An 18,124-nucleotide genomic window follows, 5' to 3' on the forward strand; every position below is an offset into this window, starting at 1 on the left:
AGTCTAGAAAAAATATATACCTAAATAAGTTTATAATCTAAATAAGTTTATAATTAACAAATTCAAAAAATTAATGTAAGTCTAGAAAAATTATATACCTAAATAAGTTTATAATTAACAAATTCAAAAAACTTGATTTTGAACTGATCTAGCAACTTGAATCAAACCCCATGGACGAATTTAGCAGTTTTACCCATTCATTAACGGAGGCTCTAACGGTGTTAATTTATTGGACTGAAATAGCAACAGAAACTAGGCTCAGGGACTGTTTTAGCAAAAAAAATTGATTTTGGACTGATCTAGCAATTTGAGTCAAACCACAGGGACGATTTTAGCAGTTTACTCAAAAAATGGAGAAGAGATATGTCACTTCTTATAAGTAGTAGGAGGAAGGAGTATTTTGGCCGTGAAACACAAACCCTTTCCTTTTGTTTACAGAAAATCTAGTAAAAAATAATAGTATAAAAAAATTTAATCCAAAATTTATACAACAAATCCAACACAAAAAATATAGTACCAAAATCTAGTGCAAAAAATCCACCACAAATATGTTATACAACATAACAACACAATACAATATTTGGGTTTTTTTAGTTTTCATATTTTATATTGCAATATGTTACTCAAATTAAAGATAAAAAAATGTTTGATTTTATGGAACAATTTTTTTTTAAATAATATCGTATAAAAAGTTATGGTACAATTTTAAAAAAGTCCTGAGGCTTCATTGTTGGTGCGTATTCTGTGACAACAGCTAAATAGTTAGGTCCAAGACTTGGATTCCGAGAAAGACAAGTTCCAAGGAAGATAACCTGTTCCGAGTTTACCATCTTGAAGATTCCGATCTTAAGAGATCATGGAGTCCGAGTTTATCAAAAAGATTAGGAATTCTGAATTTATGTATGTGTGACAACCATCACTAAACCAGGTATCCGTACGATTTAATTAATAACTAATTGCTGCTTAATTACTGTGCTTAACTGAAATTGCCAATGAACTGCTACTTGATTTCTAGTACTTGTATATTCCTGCATCATACTTTGATTTCCGTCACTACATTAATTACACGTTGAACCTTAGTGACAAACATGATGCACTAAAGCACAGTAGCATTAGAACGGATAACCTATTGAACATGCTGATAAAGCCAGCATCAGGCAGACACTGCCTCTAAGGGCCTGTATGAGCCAGAAATATTTTACTACACCCATAGTGAGTGTAGGGATACAAGGGTTGTAAAACTGCGTCTCTAGGAATAAGATATAATGACTGGATGTGCCTAAAACGTACTCTAAGCACAAGCCACAGCACTTTTATTAACATACTAGCTTCTGGCTAACTAATAAAGTGCCAAAACATGAGGAAAATATTCCTGACACTTTGTAGAATAAGTTGTGTCACTAAAAATATTATTAACGACGCTTAAAAGCTTACTTAAGCACTTTAACGGATTACTATCCAACCGAACAACCGGACTACACCCGGAACATGAAAATATTGACAAAAATATTATTGGTCTTTTTCTGAGCCAGTTAGGGTCCCTGATTACCCTAACACCCGCTATAGCACGCATCACACCACTAACCGAGTTAACCCTAAATCTAACTTGGTTTAACATAACTAAACTCTAACTATCCACTTGAAATCGAACCAAGACCCCCCCCCATTGAGATCGGCCTAACTAGGGGAGACACAAGAGTACAAGGTTAGATTATTTTATTTCAATTGCCTAATATCTTGAAGACATAGTGACCAATGGATTAAGGAACTTGATTTGACTATAAATACCTAGCCTAAACACATTAGATTATACACTTCACATTTCACCAAAACACAACTCTCTCTCCCTCTACATAGCTCTCGGCCGAACACCCCACCCCCTACACACCCATTTTCGGCTTTTGATCCATCCATTCCAAGCATCCACAAGCCTTTCGGGTCACGCATAAGGAGTCTTGGAGCTAACGGAAGTGGAAGGACCTCGTTATCTTGCTTTTATCCACCACCTTTTCGCCTAGAATCTTCCCTAGCCCCGAGCTAGAGGTATAACACTTAAAACTCATTCTCGAACTAATCTAAGGTGGTTAATAAGATTTGTAACGGTTAAAACTCGGGAACTTGCATTTTGAATCTTTAAAGTCTACTAAAACATGAATATGGTTGGTTAAAAGCTTAATACTTGTGTAAAAGTGGTAGTATTTGAAAATGGTGATTCTTTAGGCCCCGTAGTGGTAGCTCGGATCATCGTTTAACCCGACTTTGTTAAGATCATGGATCTTGACATAAGCTTGTTTCGAACGGTACAAGGGTTAAAAGGTGAAACTCTACCACACGAGAAACATGAACTTGTGTAAAAGTATTTTTACTTGTAAAATAGTGTTCAAAACTAGCGGATCTACGTATCTGCAAGTGGTATTTTCAAAGGACCAAGTGTCGAGAAAAATCATGTTTCCTAAAAGTCGGATGACACACTAACAAATATGATTTTTACAAACCACAAGTGTATAAACACTTGTGAAATGAAAGATCCGGAAAAATAACAATTTTTGTAAAAGATGACGGGAAGATGTAAAGATAGATTTATTCTAAAAATGAGGTTTTTACAAGATTTAGTTACTTTACACATAGATCCACAAAATATAACGGGATCTACACTATAGTTTTCGGAAAAACCACAAGTTCATGTGATTATGCGATTTACATACTTGTCGACTAGTTTGATGTGTCGGAAATTGATTGATTGATTAAAGAAGTGTTGAAATGATTTTGTAAAAGAAAATGATACGCTTGAAAGCGTGGCCACCTCCAGTTACAGGGGAAACTCTGGCGAAATTTTTCTAAAAACCTAACACTTAGAATTATTTACAAGTGTTAGAATTATTTTGATATGTTTTCAAAATATATTTCGCCACGACTTTATTTACAAATATTCGGAGGTGGGATTTTCACAAAACTAAACGTTACAAATATATATTTGGTAAATATATTTTTCACCACACTGTTTATGATTATTTTGTGAAAATACACAAATATTATTTTTAGAGTAAAAATAATATTTCGAACGATAACAGCTCCAAAATAATACAACCGCTTACACGACAAACATATAAGTTACACCAGTAATTATTATTACCACTTAATCGTTAAAACGTAACTTACGCATTATACGGAAATATTCATGAACGCGTATTTTGTCAACGCATTATTTTGGAAGTATTATGTGAAGTGAAAATATAATATTTTTGAGAAAAATATTTATATTTTGGAAGTAGAAGTAAAAATATATTAAGTGGGACTTAATGATATAATACAAATACACATGTATTAAATCCCCCATCCTTGGGAAGGAGATTAACTACCAAGTACATGCAAAATATAAACACGAAATAGTTGTCTAACTATTTCCCAAAAACTTAAACTATAAAGCTAAGGCACGGCCATCCGTCTAATAGAATTAGCACATGTAGATCGTTGCACAGCTGCCCGACATTCGGAGTACTTGGTATAGCGACGCACTGACTATGAGTTCATGTCCCCCTTTTCTCTTAACTGTTTTCAGTTTTCTAACTGCGGGGGTGGAATACATGTTACAATGTTTATGATTACTTTATACATGGTATGGTTAGCGTAAGGAGGTTTACTACTTAGATCATGTGAGTGGGTAGGCGGAAACTTGAGGCCATTAATCCTCTTGGTAGGACCGAGGGACAGGAGCGGTAGATCTATCTGGGTGTAGCGAGCCGAGCCCCAGGTCCAGCATAACGGACCTCGGGGTGACTTAGTGCCCGACGCAGAAATCCGCTAGGTTTGAGTCTTCCTACTTGCCCTTCACACATATCAATGGCCTTGCAAACCATTGGTGATCTCTTTTTCCTTATTTGCTACATACCAGGGTTTTTGATAAAGACAAAGGTTTATTTACTCACTTACACATGAACTCGCTCAACATTATTGTTGATTTTTAAACTTACATGTATTTCAGGGAATTAAAGATCTGGCACGGTATGGCATGTTTTCCCGCTGCACTAGTTTCCAAGATCATCCGGGGTTTAGGGAACGTGACTCTTTCCTGGACAAGTCACAGTCCTTAAACTGTGTTTATGTTATGTTTAAGTTGTTTTTGTTTGGGAAACAATGTCATGGTTATTAGAGTGTTGTTCCGTTTAAACAATGATACTATGTTTGGTTTAAAAATTTAATGGATGATTCTTGCATGTTTTAATTCATATAGCTTTGTTATGATTAAGCTATGGTATTAAGAAGTCACACCAAATTAACCACGCTTCCGCAAAGCCAGGGTGTGACAGCTTGGTATCAGAGCTCTGATCATAGCGAACTAGGATTCCTTCTCGAGTCTAGACTATGATCACTAGGGCTCTCACGAAAACATTTTTACTGCATACCACTTAAGTCCAGATCCAAAACCTTTTTATAAACAAATGTTGAGCGCATTTTATTTATTATTTTAGGCTCAGTCTGGGAGGCTGAGGCTCGGTCTGGGAGGCCGAGGCTCGATCAAATGGATCGAGGTAGTTTTCTAGTGGGACTAGGGAGTCAGTCTGGGAGGCTGGGAGAATGGACTAGTGGGACTAGGGAGTCAGTCTGGGAGGCTGGGAGAATTGACTAGTGGGACTAGGGAGTCAGTCTGAGGGACTGGGAGGCTAGTGGGACTAGGAAGAGCAGTCTGGGAGGCTGGGAGAATTGGCTAGTGGGACTAGGAAAAGGCAGTCTGGGAGGCTGGGAGGCTAGTGGGACTAGGAGGATTATGTGATATCTTACTTGGTAGCTTATGTGATTACCTGATTGTATGACTGATTATTTGTGCATATTTGTGTTGGTGTTACAGACACATGGACTCACCAGGCACAGGTGACTCGGACACCACTGGACCCCTACCTATCGTATCTGATGACCTCCCATCTTCGGAGCATGAGGTGCATACATCTGATTCCACTAGCACGGACGACGACGATTTCCAGCCCTTCGCACTACCCGAGGGTGCTGATGAGCCTGCGGATGGCCCCCCTGCTGAGTACTTACCTCTAGTTGTGATTCCGGCTCCTATACCTTTAGCTGTTTATCCCGCATATGACTTACTACTTGACGCCGAGGCTGACGGCGATATCGATTTGTTTGAGGATGAGCCTATAGAGGATGAGATCCCGGACGCAGCCCTACTTCCCGCTGGCGATCTTCTGATGATCGCTGATGCCCCTGCCGAGGACTCACCCGCACATTCACCGGTCCCAGACTCCTTTGAGTCTGTGGCATCCGCACCTTCTCACGAGGTGAGCGCACAGCACTTTGCACACGATTCGGATCCTGACCAGGCATCCTCTGCCGCACCTATTCCGAGCTTTGCATTTGAGCATGACGACATAGAGGATTCTGATCCCATTTTTCCTCCGGGATTCGACCCAGATCATGATATTGAGTTTATCCCGATGGACCAGCCCATGGAGAATCCCGCTGATCCAGTTGATCCTATTGATCCCGATTTTGATTTCGAGATGGCTTTTGATGACCATGAGCCTGCCTTGGCTCCTGAGCAGGCAGCTGCTCTAGATCCTATGCCCGAGCATGACCCCGTACATGCTGGCATCCCAGTTGAGCCCGTTCTAGCTGACCCGCCCGTTGATGATCACCTGGAGGATGATCATGTTATTGCTGTCGATCCTGTTGTTCCTCCACCTTTTGTTGCTGATATCCCTGTTAAGCACATTGCACGAGTTGATCCTATTGTTGCTCCCCCATTTGATCCCATTCCACTTGAGCCTGAGCACGCACTGTTTGCAGACCACATGGATCCACCGGATGAGCATGCACAGCACGGTTGGATACCTGCTGATGAGGACGTTCCACCTTTGCCCCCTCAGATCCCTGTTACACGACCTGTTGATTTCACTTTTCAAGTTCCTCAGTTTGTACCTCTAGCGAGGCCTGGAGAGGGCTCTTCAGCCCATCCTTTTGGGCACATACCGATGTCTATCCCCTTTATGCCCCAGATGTCATCTGTTCCACCCTCTACTTCACCGTTTCATGTGGCACCGTTTGACCCCACCAGTGAGCCTTTGCTTTGGTCGACACCACCAGTCATGCCACCTACTGATCCTTACCATCCATTTCATATGGGACACACTATAGAGGACGTTTTGATGTCCTTCGTTCATCAGCACGAGTCACACACGCAGCGTCTCCAGGAGCTCGAGAGAGCTCAGCTGCCACCATGTTCATGCCATGGTCAGATACACTCTCCTCTTCAGCCATGTCGATCATTACCCCCAGATTATGCTGCTCGTCTCTTTACACTAGAGCAGCAGGTTGCTTCCGTCATTCGCACTCAGCAGGCTATGGAGGAGGACTGGCTTCAGCTACGCCGCTTGCTTTACACTTACTTTCCCCCTCCTCCACCGCCATCTGTATAGAGCTCATCAGTACTGCTTGTGTAGACGTTGGTGAGAGGACCGCGATTGCTTTTGATTGCATAGCATTTTGGAGACTACATGATGATATTGACTTTTGACACATACTTGATGTATTTGATGTATTTGACACTGATTTGATATAGCTTTTGGACAGGGGTGATGTAGCCCCTAGTTGATTGATGATTGTATGACACAGTGATGTACTGATACACTTACGTTGTGGTCTCGATATATATGGCAATCGCAGTATTCTCATCATATTTGACTCGCTTGATTGCTTATTTACATTATTATGACATGGGATGTTGTGTGTATAATATTTGTGACATGGGATGTTGTGTGTATAATATTTGTGACATGGGATGTTGTGTGATTAGTATTTGTGAAGTATCGATAACATGAGATGTTATGTGCTATTACTATTACTATATACGTACGCTTTACTATGGCCTGACCGACGTACACATCTTTAGAAGATGCCGCCAAGACGTCAACCACAGCAAATGCCCACTACTCAGGACGAACTACAGCAAGTCATTGCTGCTGCTATTGCTCAATATGCTGCCTCTCAAGGAGGAATGAGTGGAAGCAACTCTGGCAACACTGGCATCAACAACAATCCACCTCATGGTAACCCTAAGTCGTTAAGACATACCATGACCTAAATGGATTTCCTTAGCAAGAATGCTAATGCCAATCATGCGTTATAATGTATGTGCAGGGTGCACCTACAAACAGTTCTTGGACTGCAAGCCCGTAAACTTTGATGGCACAGGAGGTGCTGTCGCTTTTGTCCGCTGGGCTGAGAAAACCAAATCCGTACTTCGCATGAGCAAATGCGCGCTGGATCAACAAGTAACTTATATCTCTGGGCTATTTCTGGATGGAGCCCTATCCTGGTGGAATCTACAAGTACAGACACTTGGCGAAGCTGCTGCTTACGCGCTGACTTGGGCTGAACTGAAGGAACTCATGCGCAAGAAGTACTGTTCCCGCGCTGAAATTCAGAGATTGGAGACCGAGTTCTGGCATTTGAAAATGGAAGGTCCTAAGATAGCAGAGTATGTTCAGAGATTCCACGACTTGTCGCATGTGGTACCCTACATGGTCACACCTGAGTTCAAGAGAATTGAACGCTTCATTTGGGGATTAGCTCCTCAAATCATCAGCATGGTGACCTCCTCCAAACCTGCAACTATCACTGAAGCCATTGATTTGAGTGTGGCTCTCACCGAGGAGGCAATTCGTTTGAACAAGTTTGATGAAGCTGAGCCCAAGAAGAAAGAGACTCATGTGGAGTCGTCAGGTGGTAACAAACGAAAGTTTTCGAACTTCAAGCAGGGCACCGGGGTGGTGGTTAAGAAAGGAGAGCAGAACACGCCAGCTCAGGATACAGCTGGTGGTAGGAAGAAAGGAAAGGGATATATGGGTGCACAACCCAAGTGCAACTCATGCCAACGACATCACTCTGGTCGTTGCAGGCTAAGAGTTTGTGAATCATGTGGGAAGACTGGTCATATGAAGGATTTTTGTTGGGCTAGTGCTGGCCGGGGAGGCCAAGGAGGATCTGGGAATAGGAATAATCGTGGTGGTAATGGGAACCGCCCCCAAGGAAACCATGGAGGTGATGGGGATCGGGTCAATCATGCAAACCAAGCGGGCGCCATGAATCGAAATCAGGGAAACAACCAAGCGGGAAACAATGGTGGGAACGGGCAGAGGCCCGGGTATTTCAATTGTGGTGATCTTGGGCATTACAAGAGGAATTGCCCGGAATTGAACCAAGCCCGCGGAAGGGTTTTCAACATAGAAGCAAGGGAAGCGCGCCAGGATCCCAATGTTGTCACTGGTACGTTCCTTGTAAACCAACGCTATGCATCCGTTTTATTTGATACTGGCGCCGATTATAGCTTCGTGTCGTTAGAATTTAAGAATATTTAGCGAATGGGAAGTTAGTAGAAGCTAATGAAGTGATTCGAGGGTGCGTAATCGAATTGGGAGAGCGTGAGTTCGCTCTAGATCTACTACCAGTCCAGTTGGGAAGCTTCGACGTGGTAGTAGGGATGGATTGGTTATCGAGTAACAAGGCCGAGATAGTTTGTCATGAGAAGGTCGTTCGTATCCCGACCGAAGATGGTGAGACCATTGTTGTTCACGGAGAAAAGCGTGAGACGCCGTTGAGGATTATTAGCTGCCTGAAGGCAAGAAAGTGTTTGCAGAAGGGATGTGCTGCCTTTCTGGCACACATTGTAGATAAGAAGGCTGCTGAGCCAAAGATCGAAGACATCCCTGTCATGAGGGAATATCCAGAAGTCTTTCCAGAAGATTTGCCTGGCTTGCCGCCTCAAAGACAAGTGGAGTTTCGCATTGACTTAGTTCCAGGCGCCGCGCCTGTGGCTAAGGCACCCTACAGACTTGCCCCGTCTGAGATGCAGGAACTGTCGACACAACTTCAAGAGTTGTTAGACAAGGGATTTATCCGACCAAGCTTCTCGCCTTGGGGAGCTCCAGTTTTGTTTGTCAAGAAGAAGGACGGTAGTTTCCGTATGTGCATTGACTACAGAGAGTTGAACAAGCTGACGATCAAGAATAGGTATCCCCTGCCAAGAATCGATGATCTGTTTGACCAACTACAAGGTTCAAGCTTTTATTCAAAGATCGATCTTCGATCTGGATACCATCAGTTACGGATACAGGAGGAGAGTATCCCAAAGACAGCCTTCAGAACTCGATATGGACACTACAAGTTTCTCGTTATGCCGTTTGGTTTGACAAACGCACCTGCAGTGTTCATGGATTTGATGAATCGAGTTTGCAAGCCGTACCTGGATAAGTTCGTGATCGTATTCATCGATGATATTTTGATTTATTCAAAGACGAAGGCTGAGCACGAACAGCATTTAAGAGCCATTCTGGAGCTGCTGAAGAAGGAACAGCTATACGCCAAATTCTCTAAGTGCGAGTTTTGGCTAAGAGAAGTGCAATTCCTTGTGCACGTGGTAAACGGAGATGGAATCCACGTGGATCCCACCAAGATCGAGGCGATCAAGGATTGGGAAACGCCAAAAACGCCAACCGAGATTCGGCAATTCTTGGGTTTGGCTGGCTATTATCGAAGGTTCATTGAGAACTTTTCAAAGATCGCCAACCATTAACGCTCCTCACGCAGAAGGACAAGAAGTTTGATTGGGGAATCAAACAGGAGGAAGCATTTCAGATATTGAAGGATAAGCTTTGCAACGCGCCAATCTTAGCTCTACCGGAAGGTACAGATGATTTTGTGGTATACTGCGACGCATCGCGTCAAGGATTGGGTTGTGTGTTGATGCAACGTCAAAAGGTTATTGCCTACGCGTCACGCCAACTGAAGGTACACGAAAAGAACTATACCACACACGATTTGGAGCTAGGCGCAGTGGTTTTTGCTTTAAAGATCTGGAGACACTACCTTTATGGTACGAAGTGCACAATCTTCACTGATCACAAGAGCCTCCAACACATATTCAACCAGAAGGAGTTGAACATGAGACAAAGACGATGGGTAGAACTGTTGAATGACTACGACTGCGAGATTAAGTATCATCCAGGGAAGGCGAATGTGGTCGCCGATGCCCTAAGTCGAAAAGAGAGGATCAAGCCCATAAGGGTTAGGGCTTTGGAGATGATTATTCAGACCGATCTTTCCTTGCGCATTCGTGCCGCGCAGAAAGAAGCTCTCAAGGAAAGAAACCTTGAAGAAGAGTATCTCCGTGGGATGGAGAAGATATTGGTACCAAACAGGGAAGGAACGTTGTGTTTTGAGAAAAGGATTTGGGTTCCTCTGTTTGGTGGTCTAAGGAAGGTTATTTTCGATGAAGCTCACAAGTCGCGGTACTCTATCCATCCTGGAGCGGATAAGATGTACCAGGATCTTAAAGATTATTATTGGTGGCCTAGGATGAAAGGCGATGTGGCTGTTTATGTGAGCAAATGTTTAACTTGCGCTAAGGTTAAAGCGGAATACCAGAAGCCTTCGGGACTTCTGCAGCAACCAGAGATTCCCAAGTGGAAATGGGAACAAATCTCTATGGATTTTATTACGAAGTTGCCAAGAACGCCAAGAGGCCATGACACTATTTGGGTAATAGTGGACCGCTTAACGAAGTCAGCACACTTCCTACCTATCCGAGAGAAGGATAATACGAGCAAACTGGCCGAAATTTACATGAGAGAGATTGTTACACGCCATGGAGTACCTCTCTCGATTATCTCTGATAGAGACGGAAGGTTCGTGTCAAGGATATGGCAATCCTTCCAGGAAGCTTTTGGCTCAAAGTTGAATCTGAGCACTGCTTTTCACCCGCAGACCGACGGCCAAAGCGAGCGGACGATACAGACACTAGAAGATATGCTGAGAGCATGTGTGATGGATTTGGGCGGTAGCTGGGATAAGCATTTGCCTTTGGTTGAGTTCTCATACAACAACAGCTACCACACCAGTATTGGTGCCGCGCCATTCGAGGCTTTATATGGGCGCAAGTGCAGATCACCGCTTTGTTGGGCAGACGCAGGTGATAGACAATTGGTTGGTCCTGAAGTGGTACAGGAAACCACAGATAAGATCGCACAGATACGGGACCGCATCAGTGCGGCTCGTGACCGGCAGAAAGCCTACGCGGATCGAAGCAGGAAACCTCTAGAGTTTGAGGTTGGTGAGATGGTTTTGTTGAAGGTATCACCCTGGAAGGGTGTGGCACGCTTTGGGAAACGTGGAAAGTTGAACCCGAGGTATATTGGACCATTCAAGATCTTGGAGAGAATCGGGTTAGTAGCTTACAAGTTGGATTTACCTGCCGAACTGAATGGTGTTCACGATACATTCCATGTATCCAATCTGAAGAGAAGTCCAACTCAAGATACCGTTGCCATTCCTACCGACGAAATTCATGTTGACGACACGCTCCATTTCGTTAAAGAACCTGTCGAGGTCACGGATTGGAAAGTTAACAAGACCCGCCGAAGCAGTGTCAAGCTCGTCAAAGTTCGTTGGAATGCTAGACATGGTCCTGAATTCACCTGGGAGCGTGAGGACCGAATGAAAGAGAAATACCCCCACTTATTTCCTGAGAACCCTGCTTCTACAAGCAGAGCTTAAAATTTCGGGACGAAATTTTTCTAACGGGGGGAGAATGTGACAACCCTCACTAAACCAGGTATCCGTACGATTTAATTAATAACTAATTGCTGCTTAATTACTGTGCTTAACTGAAATTGCCAATGAACTGCTACTTGATTTCTAGTACTTGTATATTCCTGCATCATACTTTGATTTCCGTCACTACATTAATTACACGTTGAACCTTAGTGACAAACATGATGCACTAAAGCACAGTAGCATTAGAACGGATAACCTATTGAACATGCTGATAAAGCCAGCATCAGGCAGACACTGCCTCTAAGGGCCTGTATGAGCCAGAAATATATTACTACACCCATAGTGAGTGTAGGGATACAAGGGTTGTAAAACTGCGTCTCTAGGAATAAGATATAATGACTGGATGTGCCTAAAACGTACTCTAAGCACAAGCCACAGCACTTTTATTAACATACTAGCTTCTGGCTAACTAATAAAGTGCCAAAACATGAGGAAAATATTCCTGACACTTTGTAGAATAAGTTGTGTCACTAAAAATATTATTAACGACGCTTAAAAGCTTACTTAAGCACTTTAACGGATTACTATCCAACCGAACAACCGGACTATACCCGGAACATGAAAATATTGACAAAAATATTATTGGTCTTTTTCTGAGCCAGTTAGGGTCCCTGATTACCCTAACACCCGCTATAGCACGCATCACACCACTAACCGAGTTAACCCTAAATCTAACTTGGTTTAACATAACTAAACTCTAACTATCCACTTGAAATCGAACCAAGACCCCCCCCCCCCATTGAGATCGGCCTAACTAGGGGAGACACAAGAGTACAAGGTTAGATTATTTTATTTCAATTGCCTAATATCTTGAAGACATAGTGACCAATGGATTAAGGAACTTGATTTGTCTATAAATACCTAGCCTAAACACATTAGATTATACACTTCACATTTCACCAAAACACAACTCTCTCTCCCTCTACATAGCTCTCGGCCGAACACCCCACCCCCTACACACCCATTTTCTGCTTTTGATCCATCCATTCCAAGCATACACAAGCCTTTCGGGTCACGCATAAGGAGTCTTGGAGCTAACGGAAGTGGAAGGACCTCGTTATCTTGCTTTTATCCACCACCTTTTCGCCTAGAATCTTCCCTAGCCCCGAGCTAGAGGTATAACACTTAAAACTCATTCTCGAACTAATCTAAGGTGGTTAATAAGATTTGTAACGGTTAAAACTCGGAAACTTGCATTTTGAATCTTTAAAGTCTACTAAAACATGAATATGGTTGGTTAAAAGCTTAATACTTGTGTAAAAGTTGTAGTATTTGAAAATGGTGATTATTTAGGCCCGATCTACGTAGTGGTAGCTCGGATCATCGTTTATCCCGACTTTGATAAGATCATGGATCTTGACATAAGCTTGTTTCGAACGGTACAAGGGTTAAAAGGTGAAACTCTACCACACGAGAAACATGAACTTGTGTAAAAGTATTTTTACTTGTAAAATAGTGTTCAAAACTAGAGGATCTACGTATCTGCAAGTGGTATTTTCAAAGGACCAAGTGTCGAGAAAAATCATGTTTCCTAAAAGTCGGATGACACACTAACAAATATGATTTTTACAAACCACAAGTGTATAAACACTTGTGAAATGAAAGATCCGGCAAAATAACAATTTTTGTAAAAGATGACGGGAAGATGTAAAGATAGATTTATTCTAAAAACGAGGTTTTTACAAGATTTAGTTACTTTACACATAGATCCACAAAATATAACGGGATCTACACTATAGTTTTCGGAAAAACCACAAGTTCATGTGATTATGCGATTTACATACTTGTCGACTAGTTTGATGTGTCGGAAATTGATTGATTGATTAAAGAAGTGTTGAAATGATTTTGTAAAAGAAAATGATACGCTTGAAAGCTTGGCCACCTCCAGTTACAGGGAAAACTCTGGCGAAATTTTTCTAAAAACCTAACACTTAGAATTATTTACAAGTGTTAGAATTATTTTGATATGTTTTCAAAATATATTTCGCCACGACTTTATTTACCAATATTCGGAGGTGGGATTTTCACAAAACTAAACGTTACAAATATATATTTGGTAAATATATTTTTCACCACACTGTTTATGATTATTTTGTGAAAATACACAAATATTATTTTTTGAGTAAAAATAATATTTCGAACGATAACAGCTCCAAAATAATACAACCGCTTACACGACAAACATATAAGTTACACCGGTAATTATTATTACCACTTAATCGTTAAAACGTAACTTACGCATTATACGGAAATATTCATGAACGCGTATTTTGTCAACGCATTATTTTGGAAGTATTATGTGAAGTGAAAATATAATATTTTTGAGAAAAATATTTATATTTTGGAAGTAGAAGTAAAAATATATTAAGTGGGACTTAATGATATAATACAAATACACATGTATTAAATCCCCCATCCTTGGGAAGGAGATTAACTACCAAGTACATGCAAAATATAAACACGAAATAGTTGTCTAACTATTTCCCAAAAACTTAAACTATAAAGCTAAGGCACGGCCATCCGTCTAATAGAATTAGCACATGTAGGTCGTTGCACAGCTGCCCGACATTCGGAGTACTTGGTATAGCAACGCACTGACTGTGAGTTCATGTCCCCCTTTTCTCTTAACTGTTTTCAGTTTTCTAAACTGCGGGGGTGGAATATATGTTACAATGTTTATGATTACTTTATACATGGTATGGTTAGCGTAAGGAGGTTTACTACTTAGATCATGTGAGTGGGTAGGCGGAAACTTGAGGCCATTAATCCTCTTGGTAGGACCGAGGGACAGGAGCGGTAGATCTATCTGGGTGTAGCGAGCCCAGCCCCAGGTCCAGCATAACGGACCTCGGGGTGACTTAGTGCCCGACGCATAAATCCGCTAGGTTTGAGTCTTCCTACTTGCACTTCACACATATCAATGGCCTTGCAAACCATTGGTGATCTCTTTTTCCTTATTTGCTACATACCAGGGTTTTTGATAAAGACAAAGGTTTATTTACTCACTTACACATGAACTCGCTCAACATTATTGTTGATTTTTCAACTTACATGTATTTCAGGGAATTAAAGATCTGGCACGGTATGGCATGTTTTCCCGCTGCACTACTTTCCAAGATCATCCGGGGTTTAGGGAATGTGACTCTTTCCTGGACAAGTCACAGTCCTTCAACTGTGTTTATGTTATGTTTAAGTTGTTTTTGTTTGGGAAACAATGTCATGGTTATTAGAGTGTTGTTCCGTTTAAACAATGATACTACTTTTGGTTTAAAAATTTAATGGATGATTCTTGCATGTTTTAATTCATATAGCTTTGTTATGATTAAGCTATGGTATTAAGAAGTCACACCAAATTAACCACGCTTCCGCAAAGCCAGGGTGTGACAGTATGTGTGTCCGAGTTTTTCTTGTTATGTAATTAGGCTTGGCCTAGTTTTCATGTGTGTGTAATATATAAACACGCATTATGCATTAGGGTCCGGGGGTGAGCTAGATAGTTAGAGTTTCAATTACACAGAGAGTGGCTGTGTGTCACACCCTGACTTTTGCGAAAGCGTGATTATTGGTGTGACTTTCTTAATACCATGGCATGCAACCATAACAACGCTATAAGATAAAAACCATAAGATGTTCATCCATAAAATTTAGTTTGAAAATACCACAACATACATGTCTGAAACGTAGACACCAAATTTTAAGTTACAACCACAACATGTTTAAATGAGTTCACACAGACACAACAAAAGACCTTAAATGAAACCGAGTTTAGAAACATGTATCTCGTCCAGGAATAAGATACATCTGCCAAACCCTACGACCACGGATGACATCCTTTATTCATGACACAACTTGAAAACATGCAAACACCTGCTAGATCCACTTAGTTCCCTGAAATACATGTAATTTGAAAACATCAACAAAAGCTGAGCGAGTTCATGTGTTTCGTATATGTAAAAACCTTTTTAAACAGTGTATGTATGTATGTTTTTAAATCCCGATATGAAAGCAATCAAGGAAAAGATCACCAATGGTTTGCAAGGCCACTGATATGTGTGACGGTGTAGGAAGACTCAATCCTAGCAAATTTGTACCGGGCTTCCGGCTGGAAGACATAGTCACCCTATGGGCCACCCTGGTCCTCATGGGTGTGGGCTCGCTACACCCAAATAGATCTAGCACTCGTGCCCCTCGGTCCTTATACGAGGATAAATGGTCTCAAGTATCCGCCTACCCATTCACATGATCTATGGTTCTTTCCTAGGCTAACCATACCAATTGTATTTGTATGTATCCTTTTGTAACATGTATTTCACCCCGAAGTAAATAAACCAAACAGTTTAAAGAAAAGGGGGACATGAACTCACAGTTTTGCGTCTTCGGTACTCGTAACTCAAATCTCGTCAGCAAACACGACTACCTACAATGTACTAGGGTCTATTAGACGAACGAGCCGTGCCTTGCCTTAGTATTTACGTTTTTGAGTTACGTTACTTTTAATATTATCCCAAGTTATAATTTCTTGTTAAAATAATGATTATTTTAACTTTAAATTATATTTAATTTTGGAATAATTTGTTAAACAATATTTTGTACTAATACTTCTCAAGTATTTATACTTATATTTCCTTCCCAAGGATGGAGGTATCTTATACATGTATACTCGCATTCTTGTATTTGTAGTTTCAAAATAATATATTTTCAAGTCTCACTTTAGAAAATATATATAAACTTATTTTGTTCCAAAAATAATGTATTTCAAGAAAATATATATTTTTTTCCCAAAAATTATATATCTTCTAAATCTTCAAGAAAATATATTTTTACTTCCTAAAAATAATATATTTTCTCTTTGTCGAAAATATGATATACTTTGTAATAATAATAAAAATCATATTTTCATTTCTTTCGTATCCAAAATATTGTTTACCAAAAACATATTTATAACCGTATTTTCCGGAATATTTGTAAGTTACGTTCTTGCGTTCGGTTTCACAATATTAAGTGTGTAACTTATATATTTATTCCTTGTGATTTTTGGTAATATTTTGGATGGTAAATTCTAAGTATTTTGTTAAGTTATATTACTTTAAATCCTCAAATAATATAACTAATACACAAAGTATACAAATAATCACACACAATGTGTCTTTAATGTAAATATATATTCTAAATACATATTTATCCATTTTTATGTATAAAAACCAACCTCCATTACTTTATTTTTGTACCAAAATCTATGGCAAAGTTTATACTGAAAACCATAGTTAAAACACACTTGTAAATATTTGTTTAGAAAATATTTTTCTAAGTGTTTATATTTTTAGAAAATTTCGCCATAGTTTCCCGTAAAAATAGAGTGTCCATGCTATCAAAGCATATCACTTTCTTTTCAAAATCATCACAAACAATCAACAATCAATCTACACTTACCGTGTGCCAAAACAATGCTATCTACATATAATCATGAACTTGAACTTTCATAAAAACTGTAGTAACTTGGTAGTGTGTTTAGTAGATTTTGTTATCCTTTAAAGTGTGTTTACTTCTTTAAATATATCATTCTTGAAAGATTTAGGTGTTTACAACTTACTAGATGATTTTTCCAAAAATCATTCTCTTGGATTTTTCTTGTAAACAATGTATTCTTATACTTGTTTCACCACTAGAAACGTGGTTAGTTTCTTTAAAAACAATGTTTATGTAAATCTTGTTATTTAACTTGGTTTCTTTGGAAAACTATTTTTGTTTCTCAAGTGTTTCTACACTTGTTTTATCACCAAAAACAATGTATGTTTAAGTAAGAACCAAGATCTTCTAGATATCATATTTTGAACTTGGCCCTTTTGGAAAACCACTCATATATCTTAGTTCCATAAGATTATTAACTCACTCTGATTATTATTTTTCAAGAAATCACTTTATTTTTCAAGTTCATGCTTACACATGAGGATGATAATTTTGTTTCATCACATAATCATCATCTTACTTGCTAGATCATGTGTTTAATCACAATCTAGCAAGCTCCTTATGATGATCAACACCATAATCTCAAGAAAATAACAATCAAGTATCTTACATACACTAAACAACATAGTTTCATCAAGAGTTCATCTTATGACAAGCTTATGTTCATGTTTCAAGATCATGTTCTTTAGTGTTCTACAAAATTATAAATGTCCTTCATCTTTTAACCAATAATATATGAAGTAACAAGTGATCATAAGAGCCTTACAATTAGTTCTATGGCTAGGGATGAACACAAGAGGTTGAAGATGACAAATGTGATGGATAAAAGCAATAAGGAGAGGTCCTTCAAGATCCAAGACCACCAAGCTTGCTTTTAGACCTTCTTACACCTTTGAGAGTATATGGAATGGATGATCAAGATTGGATGATAATGGTGGTGTGGGGTGTTATGTTCGGCCGAGAGGGAAGCAAGGGAGGAGAGGGAGTGGTGAAGGTGAATTGTGGTGTGAGAATGAGAGCATATGACCTTCTTATAATT

This window comes from Helianthus annuus, chromosome 14 (genome assembly GCF_002127325.2).
Source record: "Helianthus annuus cultivar XRQ/B chromosome 14, HanXRQr2.0-SUNRISE, whole genome shotgun sequence".
In the NCBI taxonomy this organism is placed as follows: Eukaryota; Viridiplantae; Streptophyta; class Magnoliopsida; order Asterales; family Asteraceae; genus Helianthus; species Helianthus annuus.